General features: G+C 43.3%; 1 protein-coding gene across 1 annotated transcript in view; it reads right to left on the bottom strand.

Moving 5' to 3' along the window:
* Positions 1–20,935, bottom strand: part of PARVB (parvin beta) — a 219,384-nt gene that overhangs the window by 18,217 nt on the left and 180,232 nt on the right. The window lies entirely within an intron of this gene.

Below are 20,935 nucleotides of genomic sequence, written 5' to 3'. Positions count from 1 at the left end.
ACATGGGCTCATATTAATGTATAGTATTCATTATTACATACATTTAACTGTTTAAAGCTTAATCTTTTGACCATGAATTCGGTAAAGCATTTAAGTATGTTCTTAAATCCATCCCTATGCAGCACAGCCTTTAGATGTGCATGATTAACCTTGTGCTTGCAATGACTTCAATGGGATGATACCGGAAAATGTGTTTAAAGTTAAGCACATACTTAAATGACTCTCTTAACGAGGCTAGCTAGCTGAATCAGTGTCTTCAAAGTTAAATGAATTCTTAACCAAAATTTTACTTCATATTATAGGTGGCACAGGTGATGACACCTTTACTTACGGTTGCCCAACACTTCCTATTATAAGACCCATTTGCTTATAAATTTGCCAAAATGTAAGCATTTGGACTGAAATCACCCACCCTGGGTATTTGCTTCAGGCAAAATGTTTTTGGAAAATGTTAGCCAAAACAGTTCAACCATTTCTCAGAATGCTTCAAAGGGAAATGATGTTGTTTTGCCCATGTTAAAAAATTCCTCACAATCATGTTGTTGAGAAGATCTAGAGCCTCCATGCTCTGGAGCAGGGACTTGAAAATTGGTGGGGAGGGGGGTCATCTTGGAATCAGGGATGGAGATGGGCCTTCTGCCATTCTGGTGGGAAATTATCCCAATTTGGCCAAATTATAAGCCTCTGAAAATCTCAGTTTGTACATGCTGAGAGACTTGTTAGGGTTTGGCTGCTAAATTCTTCAAAGATTCTGTCTACACTTGACATGCACTGGGACTGCAGGGCTGCGAGTTGCACTTTCCCAGCAATTGCGGCTTCTGACAGCCAGGGGCTGCTGTGGTGCTGGTCACTGAAGCTGACAGCAGCAAGACCATCTCTTACGGTGCTCTCGATGCTCCTGCTGCTGGGGGGCCCAGGCAGCATGGAGGAGGGAGGAGGCAGCAGCCTGGCTGGAATGCAGGAGTGAGTAGTCAAGCCTGGAGGGGTGCTGTCTGGGGACACTCAGTAGGAAAATGGGAGATGCAGAACTTAAAGGGCACTTGGGGAGACTGGGATGAGGAGGCAAGGGGTGGGTGAGCTGGCTGAGGGGAGGAGAGTGGGACATGGGGCTGAAGGAGGTGGAAGGGAAAATATATTTGGATGATGATCCAGTGGGGTCTTGGACATGTAATTAAGGTGACCAGAGGGCAAGTGTGAAAAATCGGGACAGGGTGGGGGGGTATAATAGGATCCTATATAAGAAAAAGATCCAAAATTGGGACTGTCTCTATTAAAAAAATCAGGACATCTGGTCACCCTACATGTAATCAAGGTGCAGGGATTGGGATGAGAAGATTGTAGAGGGAGTAAACCAGGACATGGACAGGCTGAAGGCAGAAGGATCTAACCACTAGAGAACACTACCCTCACTACCAGGATTCCTGAATCTTAACATCCCTCTGCTCTCAGCAAATATCTGTAAATCCCCTAGCAGGGTACACCTCATCCTCCTGTACTAACTGGCCCACTCACTAGCTGAGTGACTAGCTACCTTTGCTTTCATTTCCTGTGTTAGCTCAAGTTGCAGCCATCTGTTCTGTGGATCTAAAGGTTCCAGTTCTGCTGGGTGGAGAACCCATATGTAAGAGGGCAGAGGAAAATCCTGGACAGCAGAAGGACCCTGGACTCCTTAGAGAACTTGTCTTATGCCCAGAGAATTGTTCAGAGTTGAGAGAAAACTGAGGCAGGGAAAGTGCATAGAGTTGTGTTATTATTTTGTCTAAACTCATGCATCTCTCATGCTAAATGAATAGTAAATTGCATTTTAGAATGCCATGCAAAGTCTGGGTGTCTATTTGTCTTCATTATCGCATACTCCTGAAGAGGTAAATGGTAAACCAGAAGGCCCACACCTTCAGTGAGATGCTAGGGAACATGCAAGAGCTGCTGAGGAGGCACTAGTTTTAGGGCCTAGGCAATTGGATCATGACATCCCCACTGCCAAGAAGGATGTCAGACACACGGGGGCAGCTCCTGGCACAAAGCGCGTGCCTGGAGCAGCAAGCCGTGGGGGGTGGCGTGACGGTCGCCGTGACAGCAGCAGTCAGGCAGCCTTCAGCGATGTTTCTGCGGGAGGTCTGCCGGTCCTGCGACCTCAGCAGCAATTTGGCAGTGGGTATGCTGATGGCACGGGACCAGCAGATCACCTGCAGAACCACCACCGAATCCGTGTGACCAGTGGACTCCCGCAGAAACGCTGCCAAAGGCTCCCTGACTGCCGTGCTTGGGGCAGCAAAAAACGTAGAGCCGCCCCTGCAGACACGAGGTCCCAAACCCAGGGAGAGTGCCTAAACTCTGCCCCGTCCCAGCAAGCTAAGGGCACGCAAGATGCAGCATTTGGATGCCCTCACAGAAGTCAGGAGAGCATCTAGCAAGGAGAGTTCAATTAGATCTGTTACAACAGACTCAGGTTCTCAGGTATTCTAAGCACTCAGAGGCTTTTGCGCGTTTCATTGCTTATATAAAATGGTAAGAGTTTGGCAGTTATTTTCAGTAATGGTCACAGACAGTTTGGAGGCAATAAACAGAAATTCACGGCAGTCTGTGACCATTACTGAAAATAAAAGGGGAGGGGGGGAGATGACAGCTGGAGCTCCACCATGGAGGGTCAGGGGGACTGACAGCCAGAGCCTCACTGCCATGGAAGGAGGTACAGCTCTGGCCAAAGCCGCACCCCTGGCCAAAAGCAGCAGCAGGGGGGAAGGGTGCACAGCCCCCACAGCCAGAGGGCATGGATCCCTGGCTCTAACCCCAACCACAGCATCACACAGCCCCAGCTCCTGCCCCAACTACACCCATGGGGGTGGGGGGTCGCACAGCCCCAGCCCAAGCTATGGGCAGGAGGAATGCACAACCCTCACCCCCTGGCCAAAGCTACAGGCTACCTGCCCAGCCGAAGCTGCTGAGCGGGGGAGGGGGTGCACTGCTCCAGCCAGGGGGGGTGGAGGTCCAATACCCTATTTCCCAGACAGCTAACACACATGCTCCTTAATTCCACAGAGATTTTACTTTCAGGTCTCTAAAGAGAGGACTATACAATTTGTGATTTTTGAACCAATTTGAAGCAAATGAAGATGGGAGGGGCTACTCGGGCTTCCACTGACTGCGCTAAGGCATGGTGTGATCTTTTTCCTGGCCGCTATGGAGCCTGCCCATGGGCTAGCTTCTCCAACTGAGCTGCCAATACAACCCATAGCTACAAAGAAAGGTAACAGCAGAGGAGCTTGCAGAGCCCCATTGACAGCATCAGGACTTAAAAGTACAAAGGACAAACAGAAGTTGGTGGAAAGCGATGCAATTCAACATCATTCATTGTCCTCTTTCTTATAGAGAAATCACTTGTTTCAAACTTCTTTGCTTGAAAATATGCATTGTCACGCACTGCATGCTGTAATAAATTACCATCGAAAGAATACAGACAGCTTCCACAATCAAAATGCCATGGTCACCTCAGTTCCCTCTGTAACTTCTAAGGCACCATAAATGAGAGCTCAAGTATAGCAAAGATTCAGTTTAGGTTCATATCTATTAAAAAATTAATACTACAAGAATATTAGTGAATTCATTCATTGTATACAGCAAGTATCTCTTCATAGCTATAGGCCATCCAGAGGCTACATACTAATTCTAGGCTGCAGGGGTTTCAGTTCTCAATGTTTCAGGGAAAGATATCAGGCTGTCAATTTGTTTTAAAAATGGAGCAGGTTCTGGACTAGCCACTGTGAACAACACAAATTGTAGAGGTAAACAATGCATAAATCATTGCATAGATGATTTTGTCTACTCAAAGACAAATTGCAACCTGGCACAGGAAAGACAAGGGATGGTATGCAGATAGCCTGACACCCCCCAACATGCCTTCTGGAGATGCACATTAACTGGGCTGAGATTGCTAAACTCAAAGGGCTGGATTATGGACCCCTTATTGACAATGGCAATCAGTAACTCATACAAATAGTCCCATTGAGGAACCTCAATATTGAAGTCAGTCATTTTAAGGTGGAAGTGGAGAGGTTCACTGAATTGAATTCACGGAAGAATCTGAGAATTTAGCTGCCAAACTAACAAGCATGTGCGACCTGCAATTTTTCAGAGGCTTACAACTTGGTCAAGTGTGGGTGGTTTTACAGAAAAACAGCAAAAGGCACCAAGGCATTTCCCTAGCCAAAGGTCAAGTCCTAGTTCCAAAACATGGCAGTACTAGATCTTCTCAACTAAACAATTGTAAAAAAAAAGTTTAAACATATGATAAACATTATTCTCCCTAACCTTATTTTCAGAAATGCTTGACATACTTTTGCTGAAACTTTCAAAAATAAGTTCCGCATGAGGCACGTACCTGGCATCGGAAATTTCAGTCCAAATGGTTGGAGTGTGGCAAAGTTATAAGCAACTGAAAACAGTCTGATAATGGGCATCCTTAAGTATAGACAGAGCTACCAACTCTTAAATTTACATAGATTAGAATAAAAGTAACAGACTGTGTGAAAAACTATGGTAGTACAGGATTGATGATGGGAGAATGTAAGGACCCTTTCATTTCTAGGCCTCATTTATTTAAATTGTGCCCAGGTAAGGTGTGACACCAGCCTGTTCATTGGTCTTTGTGACATTAGGAAGAGAACTGACACCTTCAGCTAACAGTCAAGTATACATATCACAAAAGTTGCCACCACCATAATTTGGAAGCCAGAGAGGTCTAGGATTGAATGGGGGCAGACAGGAGGGTGAGGGATGAACTTGAGTAAGATACTGGTACAGAAGTGAGGCAATGTGGGGAACAGGGAAAACTTGCACTATTACCACCTGTGCTGTCCCTGTTCCATGGGGAAACAGAAAGGTTCCATTTCCACAGCTGTCAATATAGCATCTCTCACCAGCAAGACATATATCGTGGCAGAGCTCTGACCTTGCCCCCGTGGGTCCTGCACTTCTAGGCAGTTTATGCTAGCCTCAGTGGCTCATTGTGACCCTCCATGTAGCCCTTCTCTCTCCAGGGCCAGGGTTACAGTCTACTGAGCCCTTTTCATCATAGGCCAGCAAGGAGGTTGGTGAGAGAACTCCCACAGTCTCTGTTGTCCCTGGGGGCTTATTTCAGAACAGTTTAGCCTCGTGTCCTGACAGTGGCCTGACTTCCCCTCCCAGGAGATGTTCCAGGGGGTGGGTTGGGGGGAAACCCGGGCCCGCCCTCTACTCCGGGTTCTGGCCCAGGGACCCTAATGGTAGCAGCTGTTGGCAGCCAACCTTTCACTGCCAGAGTTGATACATTTCCCTGGGCCACAGCTCTTCTGCTTTTCCCTTCTTCACCCTTACCTAAGGGCTCCCTTAACCATGGTTTGAGGGTGTCTTCTTTAACCAGCTCTTCAGCTGCGTTTCCTCTTCTCTGGCTCCCTGGGTCTCCTTTGCCTGACTGGAGTGAGCCCTTTTTATAGTATCAGCAGGGTCTTAGAGTCACTAACTTATTGGCCTCACCTGACTCTTTGCAGGTTAGAGCCCGTGTTCTCATTAAGATGGAGCAGCCCCTGCTCTGGTCAGTCAGGGAATAGAAAACTGTTAATCCAGTGGCCAGTATATCTGCCTTCAGCTATTCTGCTGTACCCAACTGGCCTGGGTTTATCACTAGATATACATATATATAAAAAAGGAGGTTTTTTATTTAAAAGGACATCTTCGACTCCATTGGTAAGTATGTTTTACTGCATTAATACAAGACATTTTAACAGAACACGTATGCATTAGTCAAAATAGTGTCCTACAGCTGCATCCACTTTTAAGGACATCAGCAAAAGGCTCTGCACTTCTAACACACACTCTTTCTGTACAATGCACTTATGAGAATTAAGGACTTGTTTCCGCAAGAGACTGATAGGCAGCAGTTTTGAAGTCAATAAGAGGTGAGGGGTCAGCACACCTCACAGCATTGAGCCCTATTTTATTAGCTGCATATTGGTTCTTCTCTTATCTGGTCCTAACATTTTAAGGCCCAGCAAAGTCCTTATTGTACACATACTGTATAAAAGTATTCACTACCATCTGTACCAAATTCCAATATATCCAACTATTAAACTAGTACTATTTTAAGTTATATGACATGTAATACTGTAACCCTTCTGCCCCTGTGAGTTGACAGCAACAAGGGCTTGGTTCAGTATCCAGGGGTTCCGTTTCAATAACAGAATGCAAAACCGGCTCGAGCCCCCACCCAGTGACCTCCCCCGGGCAGTTCTAGGAGGCAATACTTCCCCACTCGCAAGCAGAGAGTCTGAGTGTAGCAAAATCCTTTTAATAAAGAAGGGAAACAATGCAGCATCACATTGGAGAAACATCACAAACAGGATCATAACACAAACCATAAGCAAAAAACCCCACCTCCAAGTACATTTGGCAATGTCCTTTCCCCCTAGAGTCTTAAGTCCAATCACCCCAAAAGCCTCTGTCTCTGGTCAGTGCCACCCCAGAGTTCAAAAGTTTATCTGCAGAGTTCCCCTCCCCAGCCTGGGTGGAATTAGGAGGTCATACACAGGGTGTTAAGGGGCACCTTACATGGGCCAGGGGCCAACTGCTCCTCCTCTCCATGGAGTTCTGCTGCAGACCTTCACCACAATCAGCTCCACTCCATCAGCTGTGCCGCTCCTCCTGCCGACCCATAAACCGCTCCACTCTGCTCACTGTTCTGCTCCAACATGCTGCAAACTGCTTCGCTCTGCCAGCCACTTAGCGATAGATCTTCAGGCTCCCCCACTAGTTAACACAGCACTCAGTGATCTCAGCTCAATACGCTTAGCTCTTTTAGTGATTTCAGCTTGTAGTAGGGGAGCCCCAGTGCTGGTGCACCATTGGCACAATGTAAATTCAGCTCAGAAGCCTTTAGATGGACTCCTAATGAATTCAAAATTAGCTCTGCTCTTTAACAGTGAAGAGAGGAGGACATGCAATTGGTGTTCCAGGCCCTCAAAAGGGGCCCATACCATCAGGTACACACACCAGTCCCCAACCTCTCTCAATTCACTGGGTTTTGACACCCATGTCCCTTGTCTAGCAAGTGCTACTTAACTGATGGTGAGACATCTGTCATAAAGCAGTCTCATAGTTCCTCATTCACATAATCAGGGTGACACTTTATTCCTCCTGCCCCAATAACAAAGAAATTGGGGATCCCAGAGCTGTCAAAATAACCATCCCAGGCTGCCATGGGCTATGCTAGGTGGGGTGGGTGTGCCAATGCAAATACCTAAAATTCCTTTCCACACTCCCCATAATTCACCACCAGATGTCAGGGTAGAGCTCATCCTGACTGCTTACAATACTATTGATTTTTAAAACAAATTGAGACATATGGTCAATGTTTACAGATGTTTCACTATCTCTAGCATGCAAAGAAAAGATTTACAATTTTGAAATAACACTTTTGGGACCAAAGTACACTGGGTCCACTCCTTCAAATAGTTGCAGTGTTTGCACTGCAAGAAATAAATAAAAGAGTATTCAGTTTTAAAAGGGTCTGCCAAATGACCTGAAAGAAATTATATACTTTGAGAAAGCTAAAGTATCATAGTATCAGAGGGGTAGCCGTGTTTGCTGCTTTTACAGATCCAGACTAAGAGTCCCATGGCACCTTACAGACTAATAGACGTATTGGAGTGTGAGCTTTTGTGGGTGAATACCCACTTCATCGGATGCATGTATTCACCCATGAAAGCTCATGCTCCAATATGTCTGTTAGTCTATAAGGTGCCACAGGACTCTTCGCTGCTCTTAAAATATCATAAGGCTTCTTCCTAGATATCAAATGAGACTGAGGGCTTTTTTCATGAAAAAAGAGTAGGGCACAAATCCTGCCTTCAGATACCAGTTTCGCCTGTACAATAGTTTCAGCCATGCGGGTTGGTTTAGTGCTATGATTACAAACAGCATGTATCAGTTCGTGCAGACAGAAAACTAAATGGGGACATAAGATTCATATATCTGATGTCCTCACTTAGTTTTCTGTCTGCATGAACTGATACATGCTGTTTGTAACTATAGCACATATTATATATATAAAAAAACATGTTCCTCAGAATGCTTATTGATTGCACTAGGCAGGAGGGGAAAGTGTTTTTCTCCCTGCTTGTGAAACAGTCCCTTTTTTCCCCGCAAGGAGACATTCAGTTGCTGTGTTTAAGAGTTTGTGTGAGGAGAAGTTCACTCTTTTTTCTCTCTATTGTCAAATTATTAAAAAGTCTCATTAAACTATTTGTCTCGGTCTTTTACCTCATTCCCTCATCCCTGTTAGCTTCAACCCATACACCTCTCAGCATCAGCCTTCAGCTTCAAATTGTATAGAAGGTCTGATCCTGAGCTGATCAGAGCCCCTTTGAAGAGCTCTGAATGCCTTCACTCCACAAGTCTATCCCAAACTCATGGTAAATCCTGCCTGCCATCTTCTCATAATTTTACCTTAGGATGATCCAGACATCCAAGCACCCCTCCATCTGAGTTGCCATGAGTGTATAAGGGCAAGAGGAAGCCCTTCTAGAAGCGTTATCATGTCTGAGACATTTGACTTTTTTCTAATCTTAAACTGTAATGTTTGTACAGTGCTTGAGGTCTAATTCAGGAAAGGCTTAAAGTGGTGCAACTCAATTTGAATCAGCCTGAGAAGAGTGCTCCTGCAGTTAATAAAAACTCACCAACCAATTTACCTTACAGTTTGGTTCCATAAAGTGCTTTATAAATGCTTATTTATTACTAGAGAGCACTAATATATACTCTTACCTTTCCCCAGTAGGCAGAACCACAACTTCAAGTGCTGATTGACTGTATAGTGCATGTAGAAATCTCTCTAAGCAGGAAGACACCACATACAGGTCCGCAACCTTGTGAACCCACTAAAAGCAGGGAAGAAAGGAATCATGTGATAAGTCTTTTCTGAGCTGGCTGTCAATTAAATTTACATGGGCATTTCAGAGAGAGAATTTCATGAAACAGAATTCCTGCAGGATTCTGGGAGTACTCAGAGCAAAGCAACTGCACTCTTGACATAATTTAGAAAAACATATGCTACAATTTAGGAATTGGTTTTCTCCTGATAATATTTTGACACTTGTAGTTTTAAATCCTTCATATCATACAATATTTGTGTCTGGCTCCTTTGGGAGACGGGAGAGATTCCAGAAGACTGGAAAAGGGCAAATATAGTGCCCATCTATAAAAAGGGAAATAAAAACAACCCAGGAAACTACAGACCAGTTAGTTTAACTTCTGTGCCAGGGAAGATAATGGAGCAAGTAATTAAAGAAATCATCTGCAAACACTTGGAAGGTGGTAAGGTGATAGGGAATAGCCAGCATGGATTTGTAAAGAACAAATCGTGTCAAACCAATCTGATCGTTTTCTTTGATAGGATAACAAGTCTTGTGGATAAGGGAGAAGCGATGGATGTGATATACCTAGACTTTAGTAAGGCATTTGATACAGTCTCGCATGATATCCTTATCGATAAACTAGGCAAAAACAATTTAGATGGGGCTACTATAAGGTGGGTGCATAACTGGCTGGTTAACCATACTCAGAGAGTAGTTATTAATGGCTCCCAATCCTGCTGGTATAACGAGTGGGGTTCCGCAGGGGTCTGTTTTGGGACCGGCTCTGTTCAATATCTTCATCAACGACTTAGATGTTGGCATAGAAAGTACGCTTATTAAGTTTGCAGACAATACCAAACTGGGAGGGATTGCAACTGCTTTGGAGGACAGGGTCAAAATTCAAAATGATCTGGACAAATTGGAGAAACGGTCTGATGTAAACCGGATGAAGTTCAATAAAGATAAACGCAAAGTGCTCCACTTAGGAAGGAACAATCAGTTTCACACATACAGAATGGGAAGAGACTGTCTAGGAAGGAGTACGGCAGTAAGAGATCTAGGGGTCATAGTAGACCACAAGCTAAATATGAGTCAACAGTGTGATACTGTTGCAAAAAAAGCAAACGTGATTCTGGGATGCATTAACAGGTGTGTTGTAAACAAGACACAAGAAGTCATTCTTCCGCTCTACTCTGCGCTGGTTAGGCCTCAGCTGGAGTATTGTGTCCAGTTCTGGGCACCGCATTTCAAGAAAGATGTGGAGAAATTGGAGAGGGTCCAGAGAAGAGCAACAAGAATGATTAAAGGTCTTGAGAACATGACCTATGAAGGAAGGCTGAAAGAATTGGGTTTATTTAGTTTGGAAAAGAGAAGACTGAGAGGGGACATGATAGCAGTTTTCAGGTACCGAAAAGGGTGTCATCAGGAGGAGGAAGAAAACTTGTTCACCTTAGCCTCTAATGATAGAACAAGAAGCAATGCGCTTAAACTGCAGCAAGGGAGATTTAGGTTGGACATTAGGAAAAAGTTCCTAACTGTCAGGGTAGTTAAACATTGGAATAAATTGCCTAGGGAGGTTGTGGAATCTCCATCTCTGGAGATATTTAAGAGTAGGTTAGATAAATATCTATCAGGGATGGTCTAGACAGCATTTGGTCCTGCCATGAGGGCAGGGGACTGGACTCGATGACCTCTCGAGGTCCCTTCCAGTCCTAGAGTCTATGAATCTATGAATCCTGTGCATTGGCTGAATGTATACTGCATTACTTTGGATATATTGATTAGTGCTAATTAGTGTGAGGTGAAAGTGCTGTTTGCATGAAATAAATGGTACAAGTTGGAATCTGCTTACATGAGTGATTTTTAAATACAGCCAGATTACAATGTCACTGTGCAGTAAGTAAATGTGTTGTACAAGGACACTGATCCTGAGACATATTAACCTCCTTCAGTCTGAAATCTTGAGTCAAATTTCCCAGTGTTAAATGTCAATGCAAAAATGCATCTGATATAGAAGCAAAGGGCTCCCTGCTGCTGAGTATCAAGAGTTTAAAAGAAGCAGTTAATCCTTCAAGTGTGGTTCTACTCTAAACAGTGACCCTTTGAAAATGGCATTTTCAAAAGGTTCCATTTTTATTCTCTCAGTGCCATCCAGGTCAAAATGTGTTCATTTTGACAACAGAAACATGTCTTCTTCTAATGGCCATCCCTGCAGATTCAATCTGGAACCTGAAATTCAACCTAAGCTCTTTCCTTCTGGTGCATCACCACTTAAAATAGAGGACTGAATTATATCTTCTTGTTCACTTGTGCAATCACCATTCAAAATCTGCATATAGTGAACCCCAATTAAATCAGTGCAATTGTCTTCATTGGGTTTGCACAGCTGGTAAAACTGGGCTCCTGCCACTCCTTGTAGTCACTTGACTCTTACTCATTGCAGCCAGTATTAGGCATGGTACTGGGGCAGCACTACTTAGGGAGTTGCTTCAGTTAATTCCTCCAGGCTGTTTTCTCCCTCACTGCCTTAAGGGGTCAGAAGGTTGTAACCCATTCAAGGACTTATTGCAGGGTCTTCACCTCAACACAAGACAAGCCTCAAATGGCCTAATTAAAAACAAGATTGATTATGAAAAGAAAAACCAGAACAAAATAAACAGTCTTCATAATATATCTATCATGTGTTATAGGGCCAGATCCAATTGCCACTGTAGTCTTATAGAAATACCCTCCCCTACGCTTTCAATGGGAGCTTGCTCAGAGACACAATCAGCAAAAGTTAATTCATATAATTATAGCAAAGAAATCTCAAGGATACACCTTTCTCCACTCTGATCCATTTGGCTTCTCAGGTGTCCTCCCTCTTTCTTCAGCAATTTATGTTCTCTCAGTTATAGATCCTTTGGATCTGCCAGGTGTTAGCCTGCCTCTTACAATACCATGCATCTCTCACAAGGAATTTACACAGGTGTCCTGTCTATGAAGGTTATTGCCAATTTGGATTTATTTCTTGCTTTGGACAAACCATTTTGTTTCTCTTTTCTTCCTACACAATTTTGAAAGTTATTGTAAAGGCAGTGCAACATAATCTGCAGCTCTCTAGCAGGAGGTTAGCAAATGACCTGATCAAAAATTAAACAAGTCTGCCAGTCATCATAGGAAACGTTGCTGCCGGGAATTAAAAACAATAAACCATGGCATATGCTTGCTTATGCTCATGTCCCTCATATGGCAGCTCATCAATTTTGTAATTTTAAAGACTAAATAACTATGATAGTGCCTGGACTAGAAAAATAGGTCATGTTTAAATATCCACCTATGGATTTTATCATCCAGATAAACCTCCTCAACACCATATGCTATCTGCTTTTTATTTTTACTCAAGAGTCATGATTTTGCTTGTTAATACTTTTGGCTGGAAGTGACAATGGCAAGCTTGGTCAGTCTGCTTCTAAAGATGATATAATTTTTAGAATTCTACCCTATATCAAATATGAATTATGTATACATTAAAAGTAATCTGGCACACAACTCGCTCCCTCTTACCAGCTTGGCTCTACAGGGCTCAGAGGAATAAGAAGTAGCAAGAATTTATTTTTGCCACTATCAAAGAGATGTAGCTCTGAAAACACCAAGGGTGTAGATTAGTTAAGTAGGAATGTGCCTTTTTAAAAAATAATAATAATAATAATAATGAATTTTTCAATTGATGCCTGTTTAAACTTGAACACAGCAGAAACTAAATTGGATAACAATTTAATTTTATCTCTTGGTTTTCAGCCAGCTGTTGCCTATTTTGAGATTAATACGCAATATGTTAATTGTTAGCTGTCCAAATGCAGAGGAGAGGAAACCCAAAAGGAAACAAGTTAGCAACTTGTCCAGTAAGATATACTTCACCCAATTACAAGGAGTTTGCCTGTTATTTTTAATTAATGTTCTGCACATAATTCAAAGACGTGGCACCCTTCATTCTTGAATTTATGAGAGCATAAAAGGAACTCTACATTGTCAGCCCTCATCCCAAACCTATTTATCATATTGTAACAACACTAGCAGCATATTCTGTGGCTATTTAGATCACATCTAGATTAGGGATATATAGACTTGGTTTAAAACATGTAAGCTAACACATTGAAACTAACATAGTGTCAAACAAGACAAGACATTTTAAAATGCCTATCAGAGCTCTGACCTTGCCCCTGTGAGTCCTGCACTTCTAGGCAGTTTATGCTAGCCTCAGTGGCTCATTGTGACCCTCCATGTAGCCCTTCTCTCTCTAGGGTCAGGGTTATAGTCTACTGAGCCCTTTTCATCATAGGCCAGCAAGCAGGTTGGTGAGAGAACTCCCATAGTCTCTGTTGTCCCTGGGGGCTTATTTCAGAACAGTTTAGCCTCCTGTCCTGACAGTGGCCTGATTTCCCCTCCCAGGAGATGTTCCTGTAGTGGTGGGTTGGGGGGAAACCCAGGCCCACCCTCTACTCTGGGTTCTGGCCCAGAGACCCTAATGGTAGCAGTTGTTGGCAGCCAACCTTTCACTGCCAGAGTTGCTACATTTTCCTGGGCCACTTCCCCACAGCTCTCCTGCTTCTCCTTTACTAGTGGTTTGAGGATATCTTCATTAACCAGCCACACTTTCTCACCACTAGCTCCCCTCTGCCTGACTGGAGTGAGCCCTTTTTATAGTATCAGCAGGGCCTTAATTAGAGTCAGCTGGTCACATTAGCTTAATGGCCTCACCTGACTCTTTGCAGGTTAATTAGTCAGGTGTTCTCTGCTCTGGTCAGTCAGGGAACAGAAAACTGTTAATCCAGTGGCCAGTATATGTGCCTTCTGCTGTACCCAACTGGCCTGGGTCTATCACAAAAGTTTTACCTTGTTGTGATCCATCTAGCTAATGTATTTTAAACTGTGATTTGGCCTGTATAGACTAGGCGCAAAATCCTGTTTAGAATCATGTCACAATCAGTTAGCTAACACAATTTAAAACATGATCTCTTTTCCTAGTCCAGGTATGACCCTAGTTATTTAGTTTTAAAATTACAAATTGACCGAGCTGCTATATGAGGGCACGGGTGTAGGAAGGCATATGCCATGACTTATTGTTTTAAATTCCTGGCAGCAACATTTCCTGTGGTGACTGGCAAACTTGTTTAATTTTTCGTCAGGTCATTTGCTAACATTCTGCTAGAGAACTATCTCTATACCAAGAATATCAGTGTTAAAATAGGGACAAATATATCCCATTGGCTTCAATGGAGTTAACAGCAGGGATTAATTTGGACCAGACAGGGCTTTAAAAAATGAGTATTAGCACACAGTCATGAGTTGTTTCTCCCAGATAAATTTTGTACAATCTGAAATTCCTAAACTAGCTTTTTAATAATGTTTCAAATAATTGTGTTTCTAGTTTTTTTCCCACTGCAAAAATAGCCTTCAAAATGTAAGCTAACACATTGCTGCCTTTTTAAAATAGCCTTGCAGAAAAACCTGCCTCTAATAAACAGCAGTAGCAAGAAACACACCTCTTCTTCTCCCTATTTGTTTCAATGAAATGTGATTTTCAAGCTTAGCTGGGGTCATTTAAAAGCTTACATCAAATCACTCAAACACTAAATGAAGCACATTTTAAACCATTGCCTTGAAGCTTCCATTTTGACATTCCCTCTCCCAGAATTTTTCGATATTATGAAGCATGTTATTGCCAATCCCAAGTGCTTGGGCGGGGGAGGGGGGGAATCATGAGTTAGTCCCCCAAAAAAACATGAGAGTTATGTAATTAATAAGTGTTGGGTTTTTTTACTGGCCTTCTAATTCCTAAGCCTTTACAGTTTACTTTTTCATGCTTTTCTTCATCATCATGAGGGTTAGGAACTTTCTACTACTTTTAAATGAGAGTTGAGATTCTCATGGATTCACATGCTTCCAGAAGCTGAGACTATAAGAGAAATAGAGCTGGGAGAAATTTCTGGCTGAATAGTTTATTCATTGAATGAGCCATTTCAGTCAACCTGAAAGTATTCACGAATTGGATCCCTTCAGTTTTGGCTGGGAAGAAGTTTTGCAGGGCCAGTTTCAAAAATACTGTGCTTATTGGTTAGAGCACTTGGCTGGGATGTAAGAAACTCACGTTTGAATCCCCACTCTGGAGCAAGGACTTAAACTCAAATTGTCTGTTTATTAGGTAGGGGGCCTAACCACCAGGCTATAGGCTAGTCTTCTCTCAGGTGCTTCTGCTGAAGCTGTTGTGTGTGGAGTGCAGGGAGAAAGAGAGAACATAACTCTGTAGCATGCTGATTAAGTTCCTCACCTGGCGGGTAGGAGATGTGGATTGAAATCTTCTCTCTGTCTGATTCAAAGGAGTGATTTTAATCCACATCTCTTGCCCCCTAGATGAAAGCCTCAGTCACCAGCCTAACAAATTGTTCTCATTCTCCTTGGCCAAATGAATATTTATATAGTTATAAAAAGTGGAACAGCTTCAGCAGGAGAGATGCAGGCTCAGAGCAGTAGTGCCAATACCCTGGGAGTTAGAGCACTCACTTGGGAGAGGGGACACCTAGGTTCTAGGCTCCTCCTCCAATGAATAGTTAAGTAATTATGAAAAGAAGTAGCACAACTTCAGTAAAAGCTATTGAGAGCAATCCACCTCAAAGGCACAAGATCTGAGCTCAAGTCTCTGCTCCAGAGTGGGGTCCCCTACATCCCAGGTAAGTGCCCTAACCACTGGGCTGAAGGCTGCAAGTGGATGGATGGGTACACATGGTTTTCTGGAATGGACTAGGCTTTTCCAATTTGCTCAGAAAATTCCAAACATTTTCAGAAAAAAGCTCTTCTTTTTCCTGATTTTTCAGTTTTCTGGCCAAACTGAATGACCAACTATTTGCCCAGTGTCATAAACAGATAGTTAAGGGTTAATGTTCTTTTACCTGTAAAGGGTTAACAAAGGGAACCAAACACCTGACCAGAGGACCAATCAGAAAACAAGATTTTTCAAATGTCCAGGGAGGGAAGTTTTTGGGTGGGTGTTCTTTGTCTTGGTTCGGTACGCCCTGGAAAAGCTACACCCATATGTTTGGGGACGGCTGTTCCAGCTACAAACTGACCACGCTGCGCTAAAGTAGCTTCATACCGCCAAGGGGAATGACAAGAAACTTCTTCATTGGAGTTTAGCTCTCCAAGATTTTGATTTTGAAATTCAGCACATTTCAGGGGCTTCTAACAAAGTAGCTGATGCACTCTCCCGTGAGAGTTTCCCAGAATACACTGGTTAAAAAATTGTCCTTCATATGTAAAAGTCTTGTAGTTTACATACTTAGTAGTATATGTAAAGGTGTATGTGTTGTATTCATCTGTTTCTTCAAAAGTTCTAGGAAAAAAATCACCGCCAGTGGCGTTTCCCACTGTCTGTGATTTTGGGGGGCTTGTCATAAACAGATAGCTAAGGGTTAATGTTCTTTTACCTTTAAAGGGTTAACAAAGGGAACCAAACACCTGACCAGAGAACCAATCAGAAAACAAGATTTTTCCAAATGTCCAGGGAGGGAAGTTTTTGGGTGGGTGTCCTTTGTCTTGGTTCGGTGGCCCTCTCGGCTCTGAGAGTGATCTCTCTATCTCCAGGCTTTCTAATCTTCTGTTTCCAAGTTGTAAGTACAAGGATAGTAAGACAATAGGTTTATATTGGTTTTTTTGTATTTACGTGTGTGTAGTTGCAGGAATGTTTTAAATTGTATTCTTTTTGGATAAGGCTGTTTATTCATTTTTTCTTTTAAGCAATTGACCCTGTATATTGTCACCTTGATACAGAGACCATTTTTATGTCTTTTTCTTTCTTTTTATATAAAGCTTTCTTTTTAAGACCTGTCTGAGTTTTTTCACTGGTTAAGGCTAAGAAACGAAGGGAGGGGCAAAATCTCTTTGTGTTAGATTTGCTAAGCCTGACTTTGCATACTCCCTGGGTGAGGGGAGAGAGAGATTTGATCTCTCGGTATTTGTGTTTCAAGGACTTGAAGCAGGGAATATCCTAGAGTACCCAGGGTGGGGAAATCTGGGAGGAGGTAAAGAGGGGGAAGGGAAGTGGGTTATTTCCCTTTGTGGTGAGACTCAGGGCATCTGAGTCTTGGGGTCCCACAGGGAAGGTTTTGGGGAGACCAGAGTGAGCCAGACACTGGAATTTTCTGGCTGGTGGCAGCGATATCAGATCCAAGCTGGTAATGAAGTTTGGAGGTTTCATGCTAGCTTCTCATTTTCTGAACTCTAAGGTTCAGATCTGAGTAGGAAAGTTATGACACCTAGCTGTAAAAAAAAAAACCACAAAATATTGTGAGACTCATGACAAAAATCATGAAAGTTGTTTCTTCTTCTTAGCCTATGAGCACCATGCCTCGGGTGGCACATGACCAGGATTCATCACCACATTTGGTCTGCTGGTCAGATCATTAGCTTCCCTAGTCTGGGTCAAGTACTAACAGGGAGTGCAATGTGAACGAAGATCCATGCCCCTCTGTCCCTCTCCACCCCCCCCCCAAGAGTTATTAACCCAAAGAGGGATCAAACAGAACAGTAAAGCAGTGAGGCAGAGCTCCTTGGAAGTACAGGGATTGAAAAAACAAATTGATTTCAAATGGAAGATATAAAAAAATGTTTGTGCTAAAATAGTTTCCTTTAAACTAGTTATCAGAGTACAATGCATTGGCATTCAAAGAAAATAGTATAGCTAAGGAAAGGCTACAGAAAACTAAAGTATAACTTGTTTCATATTTTGGGTATAAAAATAGTATAATGCCAACTTTATTATATGTTTAAAAACTAGTAATTATTAAGGGCCAGATCTTGCCACTCTTACGTTGAGTAGCATTTTACTACAATGAATAGTATCACTGGTTTTAATGGGACTACACAAGGAGTAAGGTACTACTCAACTTGATTAATGGTAGTAGAATCTAGCTCTTAACAATTTTCAAGTTACTAAATGCAGACATATTACTTGTGTTAGGATTAGAAACATACCTAGCAAAGAAATTAGTGAAAAAGATGTTTGCTATAAATAACACCATCATGGCAAGAGGGAGAAGGAGAGAGCATACATACAGAGAGAACACTGGGGGCAATTATCAGAAATGTTCCAAGATCAAAGATGCTTGCTAGGAAAAGACCATATTCTGATGGACAAAGCAGTAATCCTGGTGATTAAGGCTATGTTTCAGTCATGGGTATTTTTAGTAAAAGTCATGGATAGGTCACATGCAGTTAAAAAATATTCACGGCCTGTGGCCTGTCCATGACTTGTACTATATACCCCTCACTAAATCTTGGGTGCTCTGGGGGGGGGGTGGCAAGTGGCCCAGAACCCCACTGCTGCTGGGAGTTGGAGGACAGGCCAGGACCTCCCCTGCAGCTGGGGGAGTGAGGGTGTGGCAGCCCAGGACCCCCGCTGCTGGGCGGGGGTCCACAGCAGCCGGTGTGTCTGGCCCAGGGACTGCCCAAGCTGCTAAGGCAACCTCCAGGCCATCTGCACCATCCGCTGCAGAAGCCATGGAAGTCCCAGAAAGTCCCAGAATCCACGACTTCCATGACCTCTGTGACAGACTCGCAGCCTTACTGATGATCCATTCACCAAGAAAAATACCATTTAACTTAAGCAATGAAGCAAAAGATTAAACTGATAAGTTAAAGCTGAGAATAGGTGGAACAACTTACAAAGAGACTTAATAGTTCTGTGGCTCTAACTGAAGAGCCAAACAAAGCATGGATATGCATTAATCATTATAATTTAAATAAAGCCATAGACGATGAACATTATGTGATGGAAACTGCTGAAGAAGTGGCATCTGAGCGCTCCGAAGCAAAATCATTCTCAGTATTACAAGTAGGACATGCATTTAACAAACTAACTTATTTTTTATACACCATTTGGACATTATAAATGTAAATGAATGTGGCATTATAAGATGATAGCAGCAGATGAAAGTAAAAATTATTTATAGTAGAACCTTGCTCATTTGCACATCACTAATCTTCATGCCCTATAATTCAAATACACAAAAACAGATGTCTCTCCCCACGTCACAGCAAAGACTGAATAGCAGAGTGTGGTAGACTGTTCTCATTTCATTAATTCTATTCTATTTGATATAGGTTCTTATATTGTCTTCAACGCTGTAGTACCTAAAGGTATGTCTACACTGGCAGAGTTAGATCGCTGGCAGTTACATCGCTGCTCAGAGAGTGCTGAAGGGAAACCGCTGTTGTGTGTTCCCACTGTCAGCTGCCTGCACGATAGCATGTTCGCACTTGCGGCACTTGCATCAGTATTCAGAGCAGTGCACTCTGAGCAGCTATCCTCCAGAGCATCTCTTCCTCTTCTGCTGCTAAGAGTTGTGGGAAGGAGGAGGGGGTTACAGGGCATCCTGGGGCCTGTCCCAATGCCCCGGGATGCATTGCTTCACATTCCAGCAATCCCTGTGCTTCTGTCTGCATTTGGCGCCATCTTTCAACAGTTTGTGTACTGCGCATCCTGCCTCTTTGGAATGGATCCTGCACTGCTAATCAGTAAGCTGCTCACTCTCACTATCACGTCAGGAATGGCAGTGGAATTATTCCTTAAACTACAAAGGCAAGAGGAGTGTGACATTGATCTCATCACGCATACTAGCTACGACACAAGAGTGCTTGTGGCATTCACAGAGGTGCTGACCACAGTGGAACACTGCTTTTGGGCTCAGGAAACAAGCATTGAGTAGTGGGATCACATCGTCATGCACATCTGGGATGACAAGCAGTCAGACAAGCTGCAGAACTTTTGGATGAGGAAAGCCATATTCATGGGACTGTGTGATGAGCTTGCCCCAGCCCTGCGGCACAAGGAAACAAGAATGAGAACTGCCCTACCATTGGAGAAGCGCGTGGCAACTGCACTGTGGAAGCTGGTTACTCCGGACTGCTACCGATCGGCAGCTAACCAGTTCGGAGTGGGAAAGTCGACCATTGGACTTGTGTTGATGGAAATGTGCAGGGCTATTAATCGCATCCTGCTCCAAAAGACCATGACTCTGGGCAACATGCGTGATATTGTGGATGGCTTTGCATAAATGGGCTTCCCTAACTGCGGAGGGGCGACAGATGAGACTCACATTCCAGTTCTAGCACCAGACCACCTAGCCACCAAGTACATTAATCAGAAGGGGTATTTCTCTATGGTTCTCCAAGTGCTTGTGGATCATGGCGGGTGTTTTATGTACATTAAAGTAGGCTGTCTGGAAAGGTGCATGACACATGCATCTTTCAGAACACTGGCCTGTTCAGGAAGCTGCAAGCCGGGACTTTCTTCCCAGACCAGAAGATCACCGTAGGGAAAGTCAAAATGCCCATAATGATCCTGGGAGACCTCACTTACCCCTTAATGCCGTGGCTTATGAAGCCATACATGGGGAATCTTGACAGCAGCAAGGAGCGGTTCAACAACAGGCTGAGCAAGTGCAGAATGACTGTTGAGTGTGCTTTTGGCCATTTAAAGGCCCACTGGTGCTGCCTATATGGGAGGCTGGACCTGGCCAATGACAATATTCCTATGCTTATAGCCATGTGATGTATACTCCATAATATTTGTGAAGGGAAGGATGAAAGCGTCACTTAGGGCTGGAGCGCTAAGGCTCAGTGCCTGGAGGCTGAATTTGAACAGCCAGAGACCAGGGCTATTAGATGGGTGCAGCGCAAGGCCATAAGGATCAGGGATGCCTTGAGACAACAATTCAAAGATGAAAGCCACTAATATTTGTTGTTATGCTTGGGAGTGCAGTGCTTGTAATGCTAGGAGGTGATTATGATTGGTGCAGAAGATGCACTGTGAAGGTTTAACAAAATTGCCTGTTGCTTTGCAGGGCTCTTTTTGCTTTCAGTTAATGGAATAAAGATTACTTTCAAACCAAAATAATTCTTTTATTAAAAAAACAACAACCGGAGAAGAGAGACAGGAAAAAAAAAACACATCAGCACTGTAGGGGATGCAGGATCCCAGGAGGAAGTGAGGTCCCAGGATGGTTAAAGATTTG

The sequence above is a fragment of the Gopherus flavomarginatus genome, chromosome 1 (genome assembly GCF_025201925.1).
Source record: "Gopherus flavomarginatus isolate rGopFla2 chromosome 1, rGopFla2.mat.asm, whole genome shotgun sequence".
In the NCBI taxonomy this organism is placed as follows: Eukaryota; Metazoa; Chordata; order Testudines; family Testudinidae; genus Gopherus; species Gopherus flavomarginatus.
The sequence above is the reverse complement of the archived record's forward strand: the minus strand, read 5'-3'. Positions and strand labels throughout refer to the sequence as shown.